The sequence below is a fragment of the Lepisosteus oculatus genome, unplaced genomic scaffold (assembly GCF_040954835.1).
Source record: "Lepisosteus oculatus isolate fLepOcu1 unplaced genomic scaffold, fLepOcu1.hap2 HAP2_SCAFFOLD_99, whole genome shotgun sequence".
Classification (NCBI taxonomy): Eukaryota; Metazoa; Chordata; class Actinopteri; order Semionotiformes; family Lepisosteidae; genus Lepisosteus; species Lepisosteus oculatus.
In genome coordinates this window covers 33,100-53,803 of record NW_027168435.1, presented here as the reverse complement: position 1 = coordinate 53,803, position 20,704 = coordinate 33,100, and the positions used below count along the sequence as shown (strand labels likewise).

General features: G+C 47.0%; 7 non-coding genes across 7 annotated transcripts; 4 read left to right on the top strand and 3 right to left on the bottom strand.

Annotated features, from left to right (window-relative positions):
* Window positions 1–6,449: 6,449 nt before the first annotated feature.
* Window positions 6,450–6,522, bottom strand: trnam-cau (transfer RNA methionine (anticodon CAU)). Its single transcript has one exon. It is a non-coding gene; the product is annotated as a tRNA-Met (tRNA).
* Window positions 6,523–7,958: 1,436 nt separating this feature from the next.
* On the top strand, window positions 7,959–8,031 carry trnav-gac (transfer RNA valine (anticodon GAC)). Its single transcript has one exon. It is a non-coding gene; the product is annotated as a tRNA-Val (tRNA).
* A 574-nt stretch (window positions 8,032–8,605) lies between these two features.
* Window positions 8,606–8,677, bottom strand: trnah-gug (transfer RNA histidin (anticodon GUG)). Its single transcript has one exon. It is a non-coding gene; the product is annotated as a tRNA-His (tRNA).
* Window positions 8,678–9,401: 724 nt separating this feature from the next.
* Window positions 9,402–9,474, top strand: trnav-cac (transfer RNA valine (anticodon CAC)). The gene has a single exon. It is a non-coding gene; the product is annotated as a tRNA-Val (tRNA).
* A 634-nt stretch (window positions 9,475–10,108) lies between these two features.
* trnad-guc (transfer RNA aspartic acid (anticodon GUC)) lies at window positions 10,109–10,180 on the bottom strand. The gene has a single exon. It is a non-coding gene; the product is annotated as a tRNA-Asp (tRNA).
* A 1,028-nt stretch (window positions 10,181–11,208) lies between these two features.
* Window positions 11,209–11,281, top strand: trnaf-gaa (transfer RNA phenylalanine (anticodon GAA)). The gene has a single exon. It is a non-coding gene; the product is annotated as a tRNA-Phe (tRNA).
* A 109-nt stretch (window positions 11,282–11,390) lies between these two features.
* Window positions 11,391–11,463, top strand: trnav-aac (transfer RNA valine (anticodon AAC)). Its single transcript has one exon. It is a non-coding gene; the product is annotated as a tRNA-Val (tRNA).
* The last annotated feature ends 9,241 nt before the right edge of the window (window positions 11,464–20,704 follow it).

The window sequence follows — 20,704 nt, the reverse complement described above, 5'->3', positions numbered from 1 at the left end:
GGCTTGTATTTTGGAAATGTTTTTTTGAAACGGAGAACGACTTTGAAATAGGCTTCCGTCGGCGCCTCGCGATCCAGGTCAGATTTTAGCAACAACGCAGCGGCGGCAGGGCTTGCTGTAGTCGTGGCCGAGTGGTTAAGGCGATGAACTAGAAATCCATTGGGGTTTCCCCGCGCAGCTCCGAATCCTTCCAACTACGTTGTCCGCCTCCTGTCGTTGTGTTCCGGCGCAAGCAAAGAAGTGCACCTCTTTACTGTTCCTGGTGGTTTTAAAACGCCAAATCGCTTGTACCCGCTGCCTTGGAAATAAATTCTTCAGCGTCCGCGAATGGCATTTTGGAGCGGGAAGCATGTCGACGCTTTTTGCACAGAGCACCAAAAAAGCATCTTTTTTGAAGGCCCAGGTACTGACCATTGGTGGTTCAGTGGTAGAATTCTCACCTGCCACGCGGGAGGCTCGGGTTCAATTCCCGGCCAATGCAGTGGCTTTTGCAGCGAGCGGCTCCATCACTTGCATCCCCTTGCAACTCGCAACTGAAAACTCACTGAAGCTAAGCAGGTGTGAGCCAGGTCAGTACCCGGATGAGGTTAAGCTACAGGGAAAAACAAAGCTTCCAGCTGGAAGCGGTGTTAATGGTGCCGGCGGGGGGGCGCTCACCCTGAGGTCTGTGCAGCTCCCAATTCCCCAGTATAGTGACGGAGATGCTGTGTTGTTAAAGGGCGCTGCCTTTTGGATGAGATGTAAAACCGAGGTCACAGCGCTCTGTGGTCATTAAAAATGACCACCAAAACCTTTGACAAAAGCTCTTGGTAATTGATGGTCTTCAATAATGCTTCTCCTTTAGGTACATTTTAAATCAGCTGAAAAATGCTGTGAAATGGGGGGACACTTCAGGCCAGTGTAGGATTTGGGTTACAAGAACCATGAAACTGCACGAGAAAGCCCGTACACTGAATTACACGGCTTTCTATTCAAAGGAGGGCAAAAGAAATTCCCTGAGTTCGATTTCTTGCAGCACAGAGAGGACCACCGTTGTGAGGTCGGATAGCTCAGTTGGTTAGAGTGTGGTGCTAATAACGCCAAGGTCACGGGTTCAATCCCCGTACGGGCCAGGTTCTTTTCTCCTCTCTTACCAAAGCTGTTAGGTTCCTTTCCGTGGTGAGATGGGTTGTCATGCAACGCTGCCACATAGTGCCGACAGACAAGAGTGTTGCGGGAGAAGAGAAAAGTGTTTGAAGATTTAAGAGTGTCTTAGGTGGAGTCAAAATCAAGTGTCACAAATGCAAGTGGTTGGATTTCCAATGTTTAATATGGTAAAAATATGCAGAAGTTATCTGCCGGTCATGGCACAGTCTGCCATGCTTTTGTCAGATACTGTAAAGTGGTGTCGAACTGGAGCCTCACCATTTGCATATGTGAGGCTCCAGTTATACATCGAGTGTCACATTAAATGACAAAAATGAAGAGAGTTAAAGCAGCTGGAGAGGTTTTCTTACAACTTTTGAGCTGACACAGTTTTGGAAAATGTTTCCTTCACGCTGCACTGTACAACATAGGCAGCCAAGAGTCTCCAAAACAAAACAGAATTGACAGATAGGAGAAAATTCCCACTCGTCCTGAAGTTCCCAAAATCCAGCACTGAGCGTAAACAAAGTGTCTAAGTAGCGTGGGAATGCTAACCCTAACCCTAGCTGGAGTTTGAGCAATCCAGCACTGAGCGTAAAAAGATGAGTCAAAGTAACGTCTAATCGGATTCGTTTCCTTAGAGCTGGTTCAGAGTTTGCTCAAGAGTTTACCCAGTGGGCATTGATTCGTCGAATATACGTATATTCACGGCGAAAATACGGCTATACGTATATATACGTCGCCTCGACGTATACTCAACGTGGAATTGCAACCATAAAATCGACGACATTAATAAACGCATATATAACGTCGAAAACACATCTAACACAGTGCCTGAGGCTTTTTACTGTATGTATCGTGTGTGCCGCAACTAGGAGTATACGGCACTCTGCACAGTGTACGAAGTAAATTATTTTCGCAGTAATTAATTTACACGTGTATAATAAATATAGTAAATATAATAAATTAATTACTGCGAAAATAATTTTCTTCGTAAATCCTGCAATCCAGATGATTGGGGTATTGGTGCATGGCTACAGTCTGTGCTAGGAACATGGAGAGGGTCTCTGGTTCAATACATATTTGTGGGTCTGGTATTATTCGTTATGATCATATCGTTAATATCCTGTTTGAAAAACATGTGGACTAAAGCTGCTGCTTCTGTGCTAATTGTACGCCCTGAAGGGATCATGAAGGTCAAAAAATGATTTCATGGGAAAGGTTCTCTTATCTAGTGGCAGAACCTGATGGGTAGAACAATATAGCTTTAAGGGGGGTTACCCTTGGGAGTGATTCCCCTAGATGCAAATGATTATTGTGGTTTGTTTGTTCATAATAAGATGTTTTGCAGGAACGGAACAAAGAGAAATTTTACAACTTCAGCTAGAATTGTTCTACAAAACGTCACAGCTGAGGCAGGGGAACAATGTGTGGATTTTTCTAAGAGTTATTACCCAGTTGTTGACCAATCTGTTGACCAATGTTGACCAAAAAAGCCTAGGATTATGCTGGGCTCCAGCCCACAGGGATTTACCTGTGCTGTAAGAACTAATGAGTGAATAAGGAGACTGGATTCTGGTGAAAGACTTCAGGAAAAAGAAATGGTGTTCACTCAGGTGGAGGGCTCTGTACCAGGTGCTGCTGACCACTGCCACTGCTGTGAAGGTCACAGAAATGGTGCCCTGGATTCATGCTTCCCACTGTAAAAAGGTCACAAACGAACTGAGCAAAGCGCAGGAGTGATGTCTCCACAAGGACAGATGGGGATAACCTGCTTGGGACTGATGTGCACAGCTTTTTTCCTTTTTATGTAGAAGCCTGTCACCACCCCAAAAGAGGAAGAATCTAAACACGAAGCCTCTTTGTATACAAACTGGCTGAATGAAACTGATAATGAGGGGGATATGAGTAATTTGTGGTATAAATTTATAAATCATACTGTAAAGTTAAAGAAATTTAATGCATCTTGTTATATATGTGCTTTAATGCCTCATTCTACAGCCTCACCCATGCGACTTTTTATGAAATGTACTCTTTTATTAATATCACGTTAGAAGGCTTAGACGCTATCAAACAAGAATTAAGGGGAGTTAGATTAATGGCACTTCAGAACAGGTTCGTGCTGGACCTTCAAAATGCAGCATCTGGAGGAGTCTATGCTTTAGTAGGAGACTCCTGTTGTACATATATTCCAGCTAATGACTATGATTACGGAAATCTTACGCTCGCTATTCAGCATTTGAAAGAACTAAAAGACAAGGTGAATAAAGAGAGAGGCATAAAAGATACACCGGCTTTTCTCTCCTGGTTAGAATCACTGTTTGGGCCAGGGGTAATGTTTTTCTTTTAAGTTACTAACACCGATTATAGGGGCTGTGATACTTGTCTTCCTGTTTTTATGTTGCTGTATGACATGTATTATTCCAATGCTTCGAAATATGGAAATATGGTACCTAGGGGGATAAACTGTTCATCCTTCCAGTCTGGAGAATTGGCAGCTGTCTGACGTCAGTAAGTGATCCTTAAAAAATTAATAGTTCCATGACAGTGTGCATCACCAGAAAATCAATTTCAATGCATTAAAACTCTTGTTATCCTTCTGATCATTGAAGTGTCATTGCCCCAGCACTGTATACTCTTACTTTTGACGCCTGTCTGAAGTTGGATCCATTTCTAAGAATGGTGACTCACATATCCTCATGCTCAACTTTGGCTCAACCACACAAACTATGAAGTTAATCATCTGCTTTTGCTCCAAGATTTATCTTACTAGGCTCTCTCCTGGGGATCCTCGTGTTCTAACATTGCCCTTATTGTGGATGATCCATGACAGAATTCAGGGAATTCAGAATTCTGATACCTCAGCTCAGATTCTGACTGGGCAGACTGTCATTGCCTGGTGTGAATGTGTGCATACTGTATCTGTTTTTGTGCATGTTCTGTGGCCTGTTGTACAGTACATCACAAATGAAAGGGAAATGGAAAACTAAAATAAGACTCAAGTGTTTTATCTTTCATTAACAGTGTTTCATTAGTATCTGTGCTAGATCCTGTCATCCACTGCTTACCACGACAGGCTCTAGCACAGGATAGCAGCTAATACATTTAACAATCTCACTGCACAATGTTGTATATTCAAGGGCTGATCTTCTGTACTTTTTCTTTCACTTTTCATTTCCTAGAAACTCAGTCCTGCCAGGAATAATCTGAGAACAAAATCAATCTGAGTGAAAATCTAAGCAGAGGAAGATTGTTTTACACAGGTCAACAAGGTCTAATTCAAGGTCATCAGCACTAACAACATTCTCTCTGGAGACAGGCGATAAGAAAATTGAAAGTGTGTATTGTTACATAACAGCAGAGACTATGAGTTATGCTATCATGAGAGCGGTGATGGATTTTTTTCATTGCTTAGTTTTGCAGGTTCTGTACATGTGAACATTCAAAGTGACTAAAGTAAAGGAGTTTTCCCTTTTTACCACATAATTCCCAAAGATCAACACTAATAGAAAGCCTAATTCCAGCCAAGATTCAATTACTGTCTCTCAGGCATCCCAGCAGTGGATTTCATGACTTCAGACAGCCATCTTTATCAGTGGAGAACTCAATGCTCTGAGGTTTACTGGCAGAGTCTCACACTGGGTAATATGTTGGTAAATAATGTCCTATGGAATTCTACTATTGATAAATTCTACTATGGAACTGCGATGTGTCCTGAAAAAATCTTCGATGATAGTGGTACAGTCCATCACACCCCACCTACAGCCTTTAAAAGAGAAAAAAAAAATTCTGATATTATGGTGGAAAAAGAGCCCTGGAATCTTTGTAGAAGGACAAAAGACGGAAAGAACGGGCAGTGTAACCATGGCGAAGAGAAGGGAAATATTGGAGAGAGCTTTTTTCATACACTTTTTATCATTGTTTTTCCAGCCCAACAATGATCAACAAATATGGGCAGGCGTCCTGTGCCAAATCCAATCTACCTTTCTTCCAAGCATACAGGAATGTCAGTGAATTAAATATTGACATATGAAAATACCCAAAAATATGCAATCACACATATGCAGTTTGAGCAAACATAAGACAATACCCAAGTACCACAAACTACCAGGCATCATTAGCAGTTCAGGTGGGGAGCTGTGTCAGCATGCGTAGGCTGCAAAGGAACAAGTAATAGGTCTATTCCATGCTTAAAAGAGAAGAAAGAAAACACAACATTTCAGCCGTGGAGCCCTCACACCTGAAGAAGGCTCCACGGCCGAAACGTTGTGTTTTCTTTCTTCTCTTTTCATCTAGTGTCATTAGCCAGTTCCTGTCAAAATAAAATAGAAATGGATAACATTCTAGAGAGAGTTTGAAATACCAAGGTACAATTTAAACCATATTTCTTCCACTACAACCACAATATTTTGGAGAGATCGCTGAGCCTAACTGTTCTGGCATGCCCGTTAGCCTCCGTCCTGCTTCAGCAATGAATGCAACGGGGCACATTCTGAGGGAGATGCGGTCAATCAGGTTGCAGGAAAACCACGCTATGCTTTTTTTTGAGATCCTGAAAAGGACAGAGGGGCCATGTATATGTGTGCAGCTGGATATGTAATTGCAGGTGGCGTAGCAAATTCTGCTGAAGCCCCACTGCCTGGTGTGGACGGTAGCTGTGCATGTTGCAGCAGAATTGTGCATGTGAGATCAAGGGGGCATGTCATGTGTTTGAGCACTTCACTCCCTTCCGGAAGAATCCCAAAAATTTGTAAGTTCTTTGGATGACCTGTGGACCGATCTTTCATGATGAAGAATTCCTTAAGAAGAATAGATCTCGGCCCACCATCCCAATGCCTCCATCTCAAAACAGCAACCTCCCACTGCCCTTAGTCTGCAAGGCAGTCCTTTCAAGTGCGATGATGACGCCGGGACCTTCGTTGCCTATTGTACGAGCTGAACTTTTGTGCTCATCAATTCAACGCTCTTTCCATCAACTCATCTTGTCTTTTGACGCTTCGTGTTTTGTGCTCCTTTGACTATCGGCATATCGGGTGACTGCAAACACTGAAGTTCTTGCTTACGGAGTGTGGAACAGTGTTTTCAAGTGATCGCTGTTCTGTCATGTTGACGCCGAGTGAATCTTTCTTTGGCAACATGGGCAGGCTGACAGCAGCGCGAGCTAAAGTAATGGCAAATTTCTTGACTTATTTCTGAATGTGAATGTTCTTTAGAAAAGGGGTGCGGCATTGCTTCTCCCCCGTGTAAAGGTCACGCATTCCAGACGTGGTTATGAGCGAACAGTTGCCGCAAGTGTTTGAAAAGAGCAAGAGAGGAAGCAGCCCTGCCCCGTGTGAGGATCAAACTCAGGACCTTCAGATGATGAGACTGACGCGCTACCAACTACGCCAACGAGGCCAGCTACAGTACACAGCCGGAAAGTTTGCCTCATATGGATTTCAGTCGCCCGTTCCCTAATCTTTAGACGCCCTCTGCTGGATGTTGCATTTGCCTTTTGATCTCACCGATACGTTTTTGGTCTGTTTCTGTTGCGAGTCCGTTTTTCAGATCTCACCTAGCACAAGTCTCTCTGGCTGAAGTGGCCTCTCTGCTTCAGCATCGTGCCCTCACTCAGCCATTAAAAACGTCACTCTGACTTCTGACATGCTGACATGAAATGTCAAGAGAGAGTGGCGGAGACGCTTAAGGCAGAGAGAAGATGAAGAGGGGGCGTGGCTGCGAAATGATTGACAGCTGCATGACGCTCTCCATGCAAGGCGTGACCACAGGTTAAAGGACACCTTTCGGCACATCAAGCTCTATGCACACACCTGGAGGACGTGGGAAATGATCCCGCTACCTCTCGCATGCAAAGCGAGCGCTGTACCATGCAAGCTAACCCCCCTCACTGGGGCTCATGCCTCAGTGTCGCCTAGTGCCGCTTGTTCCCCTCTTACCGGGTGCAGTTCACTGCCCTTCGTCTGCAAGGCAGTCGTGTAATTGCGGCTTTCTTGACTTATTGATGAAGGTCTGACTGGACGAGCGAATGACGCCTCTCCCCCGTCCTCAAGCTCGCTGACAGAATAAAATGGAAAGTGCTGCCGTGGCTCATTGGTTTAGGGGTATGATTCTCGCTTAGGGTGTGGGAGGTCCTGGGTTCAACTCGCGGATGAGCTCTTGTGTGCTCTTTTTGTCCTCGTCCACAAGACTGGGAACTGATATCCACATCACCTTGCAGCATCTGCTTATGGCAAACGATGGAATGTGACTAATGACTGAACGAGCCTGGTGAATACTCATCACGTGGCACGATGAGAGCGTGCAGTCAGCTGTCCAAGGCAGCAACCTCATTGCTCGTTCAAAAGAACACGTACTGAAAACTCATCACCACTATGTCGTAAATGAGCACCGCGATCGCTTGTTGTCATGCGTCCTTACTTGGGAAATGCAGAAGCAAAAACTGCCCTCTCTCAGCCACCGAAACGTGTGCGGCTCGCCTTGCACTCTCTGCGCCTCGCATATTTATGGAGCTGTCTGCTCTTCTTTCTGTTGAAGTACGCAAGTTACGGGGCGTACTGCACACTATGATGTCCTCAATGACAGCTTTCAAGATTTGAAAACTATGAGCTTGATGGCTCAAGTCGAACGAATGTAGTTGTTACGCAATTGATGATCAAACGCACGTATTCTAACGATTCGTGAGAGTATGTTCTAAAGGTCCCTGGCTCGATCCCGGGTTTCGGCATTTTGTTTCATCGCACCCTTTGTTCCTCTCTCCAGCGCCCCCTGCCTAAAGTGACGCTTCCCTTTATCAGCCCGAAACACAAGCGAGACACCAGCAGCTGTCCCTGCAGGTTTCCGTAGTGTAACGGCTATCACGTTTGCCTGACACGTGAAAGGTCCCCGGTTCGAGACCGGGTGGAAACAGCCTCGTTTTGCACACTCCTGTACTTCACAGAGGTATTGAGCGATCGGTCATTTGTTCCCAATGTATTTCCGGTGCCTTCATGCACTCTTGTACCAAACGCACGTTCCTTCTGTACGCGGAGCTGATCATTTGCAATTGGGCTGTGCCGACAGACCAGGACGAGCTCTGTCGGCTCAAAAGCAGCGCAGGACCTGCAAGAACAACAGAAAGATTAGCATCCAGCGGGGGCTTCTTAGTGAGCCCAAGATCTCATCAAGAATCGGCTCCAGCAACAGGGCTGGGCGCATTGTTCCATTCTCCGACCACTCTCGGTGTAAACAAGTCCCTCCTGGTCTCTGCTTGAATTGCACTTTCCTGCGTTTGCTTTGGTGTAACTGGCTTCCCCTGCATGGGCGAATGTGAAGAAGATCCTTAGTAAGTCATTGAAGAAACCCGAGAAGAGGTCAGAGTGGTCCCTGTCGTTCATCAACGATCCAGTCAGGCAGTACTCCTCTGTAAAGCACCGTTCGTTCACATCGATTGGCTTTTTTTTGCCTTCATTCGTACAAGTAGTAAAAGCAGACGACCCTATTCTGCCGTGACCCGGATTCGAACCGGGGTTGTTGCGGCCACAACGCAAAGTACTGACCACTATACGATCACGGCGAGTTACTGATACACATGTGGCAGGGCGGAAAAGGCTGTGCTCTCTTCGTGTGACATAATTCGGAAAAGTCCTGACGTTGCATTTCAACTGAGCCCCAGTATACATCGACCCTTCGACACTCTGAGTGACAACTCTCTTGCGTGTTTTCTCATATTTATGTAGTTTGCTTGCATGATGCCCGGAACAGCAGGGTTGTGCACTCCCATATGGTCTAGCAGTTAGGATTCCTGGTTTTCACCCAGGCGGCCCCATTTTGACTCCCGGTATGGGAACGTGTCAATTTTGCCTCCTGCTTTCCAAAAGATCAGCACTGTGTACGAAGGAGCCGCATTAAAACTACTCAACGTGCAAAACGTGCGAGAAGAGGGGGCGCTTGTTTCCAGCCGAAACTTCTCGCGTGTGAGACGAGCTGACCATCGCTGCAGGAGGTGGGAGGGTCACTCTGGTAGACAGGGCTGACCTTCGGCAATAGGATTTATACTCTCCAAGATGATATTTGCACTTTCTGGAGAGGCGATTTTCTCCACTTCAGTAGCCCGATTTCGTCGATTGCGTGGAGAGGGCTGTAGAATGTGGCGCCGTCTTTCCTGCTCCGTCCATGACAGGCGTGCTGGTCTCTGGAGAGAGAGCACGGTCCATCAGTGCACCCCAATAAAGGCACTGGAAGCAGCTGAATCGCATTGGCGAAGCTCAGCGCTGGGCCGCTGGGCACATCTGACCACAGTTTCCGTAGTGTAGTGGTTATCACGTTCGCCTCACACGCGAAAAGTCCCCGGATCGAAACCGGGCGGAAACATACCAGACTTCTTCTGTCGCCACGCACAAAAGGGGATTGGGGATTCGTCTAGCGCTGTGATCGAACAGACCCACTCACCTCTTAGTGTGGCGGGATCTGCACAGTGCATGTCGCAGCGCATCCTGCTTTCACTTCAATGCGCGTCCTGATGTATCCCGGTCTCCCGCGTGACAGGTGGGGACAGGTGACAGGTCCACGTGACAGGTCCTATACTAACGAGGAAGACATCGCTCTCTCCGACCCCCGGCATCGTGTCCCGACCCACCGTGCTGGAAGCCGACTCGTGCTGTGATTCCTTTAGGGAGCAGAAATGACAACCGAGGAGCCGAGAGATCATTTCAGCATTTCGCGTCTGAACGGAAAACACAAACGACCAACTCAGAATGATTTGCCTTTGACACTTATCAAAGCGTTCTTTGTGCATCGAACAGACCCACTCACCTCTTAGTGTGGCGGGATCTGCACAGTGCATGTCGCAGCGCTCCCTGCTTTCACTTCAATGTGCTTCCTGATGTCGAGTCGTGTGCCGTGCGGAGGCTCTGAAAGCGAGAGCAATGAAAAGGTGCACGACGCTGTGAAAGAAAACAGAGAAGTGAAAGGCAGTCCTTTCTCTAAGGAGGTAAAAGAAAAGCTACTCCCCGTCGGGGAATCGAACCCCGGTCTCCCGCGTGACAGGCGGGGATACTTGCCACTATACTAACGAGGAAGACATCGCACGCTCCGACCCCCGGCATCGTGTCCCGACCCAGCGTGCTGGAAGGCGACGCGTGCTGTGATTCCTTTACGGAGCAGAAATGACAACCGAGGAGCCGAGAGATCATTTCAGCATTTCGCGTCTGAACGGAAAACACAAACGACCAACTCGGAATGACTTGCTTTGGACGCTTTTCAAAGCGTTCTTTGTGCACGACGACTGCGCCGCCTAGCAGATACAAATGGGTTGTACAACTTTGAAGTAGCAAATGGAAGAGGGCTAAGCCTCCTCTCTTTTAGCCCAGGTTCGATCTGTCTCCCAGAATCACCAGGGCGCACGCACACACACACACACCCGTGCCGTTGAAGTGCTCTGCTTCATTTCTAAGGGCAACTCAACATTCACTCCTACCCCGAGTGCAGAAAAGACAGCGTCTGCAGCAACAGCAGCTCAGGTGTCTGCACAGGAGCTAAGCTGCCCCCATCTCCTCTGCTCTGCGGCTCCTGCGGAGTGGAGTCCTGCCTGGAGCCGTGTTTGCAGGCGGCGGCTCCCCGCACCCTGTCTGTGCGTCGTGTCCAAGAGCTCCTGGGAGGAAGAGAGAGCCCTCCCACTCGGGGGCTTTTCCACGGTCTGTGTGAGGAGGGGCGGGTGTGTCCAGCAGCTTATCGAGCGGAAGCCTGGGGCGGCGGAGAGCTGTGATCGTACAGACCTTGAGGTGTCACCTCTTTGTCTGCTTTCCCGCCCCCCCTCCGCCCAAGCTCTGCTCCAAAGTAGCCCGGCAACCCCTCACACCTGCACGTGTCACAACCTAAGGTGTGGTCATGAGACACCCATGGGGTGTTGTTCTGTTCTTGCTAATTGTTTCCTGCCCGTCGCAGGCAGGAGTCCATGCGAGGAAGATGCGCTGGACAGAGCTCAGAGGGCACACCTGGGTGGCCTTCCTTCTGAGTGACGTTCCTACAACACTCTCCCGCTACTCTTGGTGCGCTCATGCCACAACACAGGAAGGCTGGAGCAGGTGGCTGTGCGCTCTGTGCACCGCCGAAATAGCTCAGCTGGAGGAGCGTTAGACTGAAGATCTAAAGGTCCCTGGTTGGATCCCGGGTTTCGGCATTTTGTTTCATCGCGCCCTTTGTTCCTCTCTCCAGCGCCCCCTGCCTAAAGTGACGCTTCCCTTTCTCAGCCCGAAACGCAAGCGAGACACCAGCAGCTGTCCCTACAGGTTTCCGTAGTGTAGTGGCTATCACGTTCGCCTAACACGCGAAAGGTCCCCGGTTCGAGACCGGGCGGAAACAGCCTCGTTTTGCACGCTCCTGTACTTCACAGAGGTATTGAGCGACCGGTCATTTGTTCCCAATGTATTTCCGGTGCCTTCATGCACTCTTGTACCAAACACACGTTCCTTCTGTACGCGGAGCCGATCATTTGCAATTGGGCTGTGCCGACAGACCAGGACGAGCTCTGTCGGCTCAAAAGCAGCGCAGGACCTGCAAGAACAACAGAAAGATTAGCATCCAGCGGGGGCTTCTTAGTGAGCCCAAGATCTCATCAAGAATCGGCTCCAGCAACAGGGCTGGGCGCATTGTTCCATTCTCCGACCACTCTCGGTGTAAACAAGTCCCTCCTGGTCTCTGCTTGAATTGCACTTTCCTGCGTTTGCTTTGGTGTAACTGGCTTCCCCTGCATGGGCAAATGTGAAGAAGATCCTTAGTAAGTCATTGAAGAAACCCGAGAAGAGGTCGGAGTGGATATGGACCATCAGTCATCAGTCCGCACTCCGGACTCTGAACTGTGTTGCTAGGTTAAAATTGATGACTTTCAGTAGGCAACTGCCCTCTTGATTTCGGATTTAATTTCTTTATTACAGGGGAGCTTTTATGATGACAGAGTCATGTTCAGGTACTTTGCTTGATGGAGGAAGCTCATTTCGGACTCTGTGATCTGCTCACCTGGAAAGGTCTGCTGTACTACTACAAGAGAGAAGTAGAGTCTGGAAGAAGGGACAATTTTATGATGCTTTGGAAGGTAATGTTTTTTTTTTCTTTGAAATCGAAATGAATCAGAATAGCAGTGCAAAAGACAAACTCTTGGTTTGGTTTAAAGAGATATGGTTTTAAAACAGACAACATGTAGAAAACAGGTGTTTCTCACTTTTGGAAAAGAATGGACCGGGGGTAATATTTTACTAGTTGCAGGGCTGAGCTCACTGGGTTACAGTCCTGCAGTGTTACACCAGGTCCAGTGGCGCAATGGATAAGGCGTCTGATTACGAATCAGGAGATTGTAGGTTTGACTCCTACCTGGCTCGGGTCATTTTTAAACACATCGGGCTGCTCCCTAAGTAGTCTGTGCTACTTACTGCATTGTAATTGTACCCAGTAAGAAATTTCCTTCATGTAAATGAACTGCACCTGACAGCTTTAGAAAAACACCTGGGCTCAGTACGGTGCTGAGAGCTCAGCGTTGCTGTTCTAATTAGCACACACTGCATCGGCTATGAACCCGAACTTTTCAATTATTCCGATCAGTAAGTCAACACGTAGTCCACATGAAAGGAAGAAATATTCTCTTGTCTGTCTCTTGTTTTTATAGAACTGAATGTCCCTGACAATGTACTGTTAGTTTTAATTGAAGAATGGCATTTGTGTTCAAATATACCAGACAAGTTTACGTAACTGCTCGTGCGACACTCAGTTGTAATTAGTCAAGAAATAAAGTCGAACAACAGCTGCGGGTTTGATTCTGAACGTACAGATGCAGCCATTCAAAATGGGTGAGGTATTTCGCGGCATACCGCGACACGCCCACCGGGGTATCACGCGGTTCACGTGTGTCACGTGACTAACTATCCGGCGTCGCCTTGTAAAACCGCCAGGGGGAGCTTAACCTCTCATGTACAGCATTTGAGCCTTTAATTTTGAACTGTGTATTACAGCATGTTAATCATCAGTCATTAAAATGTTGGTATATTTTATGAAAGCAAGATTGCTCAGTTGGACAAAACCAACTGAGCTGTGCATCACACAGCTGCCAGCGCACCTCACCGTGCCAGGCCACCACTGCGTCACATAGCTGCAAGCGCACCTCACCGTGCCAGGCCACCACTGCATCATACAGCTGCCAGGGCACCTCACCGTGCCAGGCCACCACTGCGTCACAACACACAGCTGCCAGTGCACCTCTACATACCTGACCACCACTGCATCACACAGCTGCCAGCGCACCTCACCGTGCCAGGCCACCACTGCGTCACAACACACAGCTGCCCTTGCACCTCTACATACCCGACCACCACTGCATCACACAGCTGCCAGCGCACCTCACCGTGCCAGGCCACCACTGCGTCACAACACACAGCTGCCAGTGCACCTCTACATACCCGACCACCACTGCATCACACAGCTGCCAGCGCACCTCACCGTGCCAGGCCACCACTGCGTCACAACACACAGCTGCCAGTGCACCTCTACATACCCGACCACCACTGCATCACACAGCTCCAGCGCACCTCACCGTGCCAGGCCACCACTGCATCACAACACACAGCTGACAGTGCACCTCTACATACCCGACCACCACTGCATCACACAGCTTCCAGCGCACCTCACCGTGCCAGGCCACCACTGCGTCACAACACACAGCTGCCAGTGCACCTCTACATACCCGACCACCACTGCATCACACAGCTGCCAGGGCACCACACCGTGTCAGGCCACCACTGCGTCACAACACACAGCTGCCAGTGCACCTCTACATACCCGACCACCACTGCATCACACAGCTGCCAGCGCACCTCACCGTGTCAGGCCACCACTGCGTCACACATATTTCAGCGCCATATATTTCATGGATATTATGGAATATAATGGATGGATATCTTAGTTATCTTTCTAGTTCACAGGTTTGCATGCATAATTTAATTTTGAAAGCCACTGAGACATCAGGTACTACTGTTGTATTTATGAAAAAGAAACAAAACAAAAAACATACTAACAACTGTGCCATCCTACTCCTTAGTTAATACATTTTATTATTCATAAACAGTTAACATTGTTAGCAAAATATTTTGAATTATATTTAACCCTATTTTATCTTTAGTTTTGTATTTAACTAATTATATGATAGTCAGACTTAATGTATATTTGAACAATGAAAATATATTTTTGCAAGATTTTACATTAAGCACTTAAAATTAATATGGTTAATAATAGTAAACTGTAACATGCTGTAACAAGATCGGTTAAACTGCGAAGAAAATGCTTTCAGAGAAAATGTTTCAGGTGTGAAGAACATAGATGTCCAATGCAATTTCAACCAAACCTGTTCCCACACACCCTGCCCCCACTACCATTAGAATATACACAAACATTTTAGCGTTTCATTCTGAGCAGAAGACCCTCACACCTGAAGAGTGCTGGCTGTGACGAATTAAACCGGTTTTACAGGTTTCAATCACAGACCATGTGACATAACTCATTTCTAAATACCTTTTTCACTGTTAACATCTTGCAGCAACTTTGCGACAAAATATACACTCTGACAGTTCATCCTGCTACCAACATTAAATAAAACAAATCTTAAGATTTCTATATTTATGTCTTTATTTAGTGGTTTCATTAGTGACAAAGGCTAAACTTTCTTGGAAAAATGTATTTTATGTGTTGCGGAAAAAACTGACTTGCTTTAACAAAATATGTTTACAAATCCTTTCACCTGGCATTTTCGTAGTTAGAAATTATGGAACGCTCTGTTAAAAGCAAGGGAGTTTTTATGTCCGTTGCAGTTCTTTTGCAACATGAATATAATTATATCGTTATTAATTTCTTGAGATACGCGATTCCATATTATATTCCCTTTTAATCAAATTCTAAAAGTATGCTTGTTGACTCCGGTATCACGTTAGTTAAAGACTTCGAAGCTTACAATGTTTAGGGAGAAATGGAATACTGGTGTGTATTTTTTTCTTTAAAGTACCAAGACCAGCTATATACTGTATGTTTACGTTCCAAAATTAATATCGTTTATGGCCTTCACACGCGTTACAGTATGCTCCTATTCTTTTTATGCTCAGCTACTAAGATTTCCCTTCAGTGGTAAAATTCAATATCTACAACGGGCACAGTAAAGACGTTTACAGTAAGTCTTTCTACGACAGACCAACGGACCACGAGTGCCCCTGTCGGTCAACCAATCACGCACCGCGTGACCGGCCTTTGACCGGTAGGCGGTCAAAGGTCTTTTCTAGGTCTACACTTAAAATGCACAGAGGGAGGGAGCGATCCTCTGAGTACAGACAGACATCCCTCAACAAGGCCAGGTTGTCGCTCATCAGGCGTCCTGCTATCCCACAAGTCTGTTCTTTCCCTACCAGTGAGGCCACTACATTTTGTAGGCGCAGGAAAAGGGCTTTGGACAGGATCTTAGTGTCCACGCCTAACAGGCTGAGGGGTCTCCAGTTCTTTATGTCATTCTTTGCTCCTTTCTTAAACAAGAGAGAGATAGTGCCTTCTCTTAAGGAGTCAGGTAGCAATTCTGTCTTATAGCTTTCCTCGAATAGGAGCAGTAGCGGATCCTGAAGCAGATCCCAAAAGGTGCAATAAATTTCTTTAGGGAGCCCGTCAGCACCCGGAGTTTTCCCCTGCTGTAAGCTCTCCATAGCCTGTCTCAGCTCTTCTACTGTCAAATCCCTCTCAAGTACTTCCCTATCTTCTTCACTCAAAACGTTTTCTAGCTTTGAGGTAAAAAAATGAATTTCTTCATCCTTTACCTCTGTAGAGCTGTACAGTCTTGAGTAGAAGGCCTCGGTGCAGGAGAGGATAGCACTCAAAACGTTTTCTAGCTTTGAGGTAAAAAAATTAATTTCTTCATTCTTTACCTCTGTAGAGCTGTACAGTCTTGAGTAGAAGGCCTCGGTGCAGGAGAGGATAGCACTCGGCTCTGTTCTCTCTCGTCCCTCCTCATCAACTACACTTTCCATGACAGACTTGGAGCCTACCACTTTCCTGAAAAAGAAGCGAGTACACTTCTTATTTTCTTCCAAGAACTGTACTCTGCTTCTTAACAGCACTCCTCGACTACTTTCTTCGGCTATGCTCCGGATGTCCTTTTTTAAAAGGGTGATATCCTCGAGCACATCGAAGCCACTGTGCAGCATCGTGTAGAGACGCTGCAGCTGCCTCTGTTTCCTGGCTAGCACTCCTCTCCGTCTGGCAGCAGCCTTCCTTCCCTCAGCCATGAAAAAGGCCTTTGTCCTCATCTTCACCTCCTCCCACCACTCTCCTACTGACCCGTACAGACACTGCAAGGACAGCCACTGTGATAGTTTCTCCTTGTAGCAGGATACTACCCCCTCGTTCTCTAGCAGCTTTGTGTTGAGTTTCCAGAGGCCTGGGCCAAAGACAGTCCTGCCCTGGAGTTCCACTCTACACCCTAAAGCCTGATGATCTGAGAAGAAGACAGGCTGAAGAGTGACCCCAACAACTTTCACTCTCTCTGAGACAAAGCAATAGTCAATTCTGGAGCTGCTATTCCTCCCTGACCATGTATATCCTGCTGTTGTGGGATATATACATCTATATGTGTCTGAGAGTTTAAAGTCTTGAACTAAGTTTTGCAGGGCCAGTGAGCTGGAATCCAATTTTATCGGAGAGCTAGACTGCCTGTCTGTGTGCTCTAAGATACAATTAAAATCCCCTCCCACTATCACGTCTGTGCTACTTAACAATAGGGGAGAGAGTGCCTTGAGTAGCTCCACCCTTCCTCCCACGTCAGTAGGACAATACACATTGATTAGCCGCAGGTTAACGGTCCCCCATTCCACATCCACACACAGCAACCTGCCATCTATGACCCTCTGAATACTTTTCAATTTGAAAGCCCATCCTTTGAAAAGAATGGCCACGCCAGAGGCTCTGTTGTTATTGTCCCCTGACCAAACAGAAGGCCCTTTATCCCACCTATCTTCAAAGCTTTTATACCTCTCTTGATAGGCTAAAGCACACTCCTGCAACATCAACACATCTCCCTCTCTCTGCTGGAGGTAATCAAAGACACACTGACATTTAACTCCGTCATTGATACCTCTGGTGTTAAGAGAAATTATGTTTAGAGCCATATTACATAAGAAAGTGGAACCAGTCTTTACAAAACACATTTCTCTTCGGTCTCACCTGTTACCTTCTTCTTTTTCTTCTTACCAATTTCCTGCCAGCCATCCTCTGAATGAGCCTTCATCAGGGTGGCAGCAGTAAAAGCATTCACGGAGTCCATTTCAAGGAAGGGGGTAGAGGGAGGGGTGGAGGGGTTCCAGCTGTCCCCATCGCCATTCTCTCCTTCCTCCTCGCTCGGGGAGAAAACAGAGTCATTTTTCCTTTTCCTCAAGTCCAGCTCCTGGGAGCACTGAGGGGAAAGGGGTGCAGCCGATGCACCAGCCTCCTCTTCCCCCTCACCCACCAGCTGTTGCAGATCCTCCGTGATGGACTGGATGGAGGAGAGGAGGGCATCTGTAGCACTTGCAGAGTCTGAGAAAAGCAGCTCCGCTGAATCCTGGGTATCGTCGCTGGACCCGCTCCACCGGGGGGCCCCACACTGGCCCTCGTTCTGAGGAGCAGGAGTGGGGGAGGGGTCCTCGCTGTTCTCGGGGGTTTTCAAACCCTCGTGCTTGTCTGGTGCAGTCTGCGGTTGTGGGAGCGTAGTGGATTTCTCTTCCACCGGCCCCGGAGCCACAGCAGGACTGATCCTGGCTGGAGGCTGAGACTCTTTGTCCAACAAGGGTTCTTTGTTTGACTTGTTGTTTGCTTTGGCTTTTCGGGCCGGTTTGGCTGAAACAAGCACTGCCTCATCCTTTCTCATTTTGAGTTTATTGGCGTAGGCGTGAGGGCAGTTCTTAAAAACGTGTCCTTCCGAGCCACATAAATTGCACTTTGGCAGCATTGAACAGTCAGAGGCTAAATGTCCCTGTTTGCCACAGGTCTTGCAGCATTTCACAGTGCAGGAAGATGCCAGGTGTCCCACAGCACCACAGCGCCGACACACCTTTGGTTGTCCCACATAAAAAACATAGCCATTGCAGGCGCCCAGCCGGATTGTAGAGGGCAGGTGCCTTAAGCCTCCATTTACATTGTCCGGTAGTAAGCGAACCTCGAATTTCCTTGCTCCTGTTTTTATACCGTCAACATCTCTAACCTCAGTTCCATGGTGGACGGTGCAGTACTGGTTAAGCCAGGTGTGAATGTCCTCCGTCTTTGCCAGTTCCGAGAACATAACAACATGCACCGTTTTCCTCTCTCTCTGTGTCAGAGGCTGCAAGTTGATCTTCTCAAGTGCAGGAACTTTCCCTCTTTTTGCCTCAAACACATCCACGCATTGTTCAAACAGAGGATAGGTACCAAATACAACCTCAAATGCTTTCTGACCTGGGAGAGCAAAGATGAAATCCAAGTGCCGAGGTTCAAAGCCAAGTTCCTTCTGTAACACTTTTCTGCTGAACTGCATACGATCCATGAAGAGGTCATCCAAAAGCTCAAAACGTACAGCATTCTTGCGGGATCCAAAGGTTGCCATCTCAAACTGCAAAACAAACACTGCTTCCACAAAACAAGAAAACAATCCAACTACTCCAACTACAGGCTGATCAAGGTATCTCCCCTGCCAGGTAAGCCGAGAGCCGCAGGCGATGAGCCCGGAGCTGAACGGGCCCCACTGGCTCGTTTGTAAGGCCAGGTGCATTGCCAACCACGACCGGCAGGGCAGAGGCCTTGAAGGCAGCCTGGGCTCCTGCAGCTGTCCAGCCACGCACTCTGGTTTCTCTTCATCTCGTACAAATCTTTTGCCTTTTACTAAAGATTTCTAAAGACTAAAGATTTTACTAAAGTAAAATGTGAAGTAAACCACTGAAGGACGGTTCCAGATAAGCCAACCTCAAACTCAAGCCTGTGTAACAAAACAGAGAGGTCAACCGTGTCAAAGGCAGCTCTAAGATCTAGAAGCACAAGCACTGTTGCATTCCCTGCATCAGTAGCTAAGAGAATATCATTTACGACTCTCGTTAATGCAGTTTCAGAAACCAGACTGAAATTTCTCAATTATATTATTTGAATCCAGATACGATTGACGTTGGGCAACAACTATTCTCTCAAGACTTTTAGATTGAAATGGGACCTTTGAGACAGGCCTGTAGTTGTTAAGAACTTGTGGATCCAAATTTGACTTCTTAAGGAGCGGTCTAACAACTGCTACCTTAAATTGATCAGGTACAACGCCTGACGCAAGCGATGCATTCATCATACTAATTATAGGTCCTGCCAGTCCTTCGAGGGAATCTTTGACTAGCTGAGTGGGGATGGGATCTAGCGAACAGGTGGTTGACTTTGTCTTACGTCTGTGTTCATGAGTCCACCATAAGAAGAAATCTGAACAGGAGTGGTGATCATCCGAGGTCACCACGGAGGAAACCACTGATCTCCCCAACAAAAAAACCACCACTGCCCCTCTCAAGTTTGCTAAAGACCACATGGATGTTCCACAGCAACTCCTGGAACAATGTTCTGTGGACAGACGTGACAAAAGTTGAACTTGTTGGTAAATGTGCACAGCGTTATGTTTGGAGATAACAAAACACTGCATACCAACTCCAAAACCTCATCCCACCTGGGAAGCATGGCGGAGGCTGTAGGGCTTGCAATCATCGAGGGACCGATGAATTCCAAGATGTATCAGGAAATTCTACAGCAGAATTTCAGGGTGTCTGCCTGTGATCTAAAACTCGAAAGACGCTGGGTCATGCAGCATGACAAAAACAAAGGAGTACATCAACAACAGAGTGGCTGAAACAGAAGAAATTCCGTATTTTGGGATGGCCAAGTAAGAGTCCTGACCCCAATCCCATTGAAGTGCTGTGGCATGATCTGAAGCAGGCCGTTCAGCGCAAGACATCCCAAAAATATACATGAACTGAAAGTTTTGCATAGAGGAATAGGCCAAAATACCTCCTAACCGCTGCTCAGGTCTGACCAGCCGCTACAGAAAGTGGGGGTTGAGGTTTTTGTCAATAAAGGAGGTTCCACTAGCTCCTTAATATAAGGGTTCACGTACTTTTTCCATCAATGACCTTGATTGTTTAAAACATTTGTTAAAACAGCAATGTCAAATGTTGGGCGTGTGTTGTTTGTTAAATCAGACTCTCTTTATTGATTATTATGACTAAGATAAAGATAAGATCACATGTTAGGAGCCATTCATGCAGAAATCCACATCATTCCGAAGGGCTGTTTACAAAAGTTTTTCTCCCAACTGTATGTGAGAGAAAAGCAGAGACGCTCACTGAGTAAGGTGGGGTTGCAGCTTCGCAAATTGCAAGGACATTTGTACTCTCAAAAGGGGACAGGAGCAACCCAGATGGGACTCGAACCCACAATCCCTGGCTTAGAGTGCCAGTGCCTTAGCCATTAGGCCACTGCGCCACACTGGGTGAGGTTGATCACGCTGATGAAGAGCCAGTTTTTTTTTCCTTTGCTTTTTCAAAGGGATCCCCAAAAA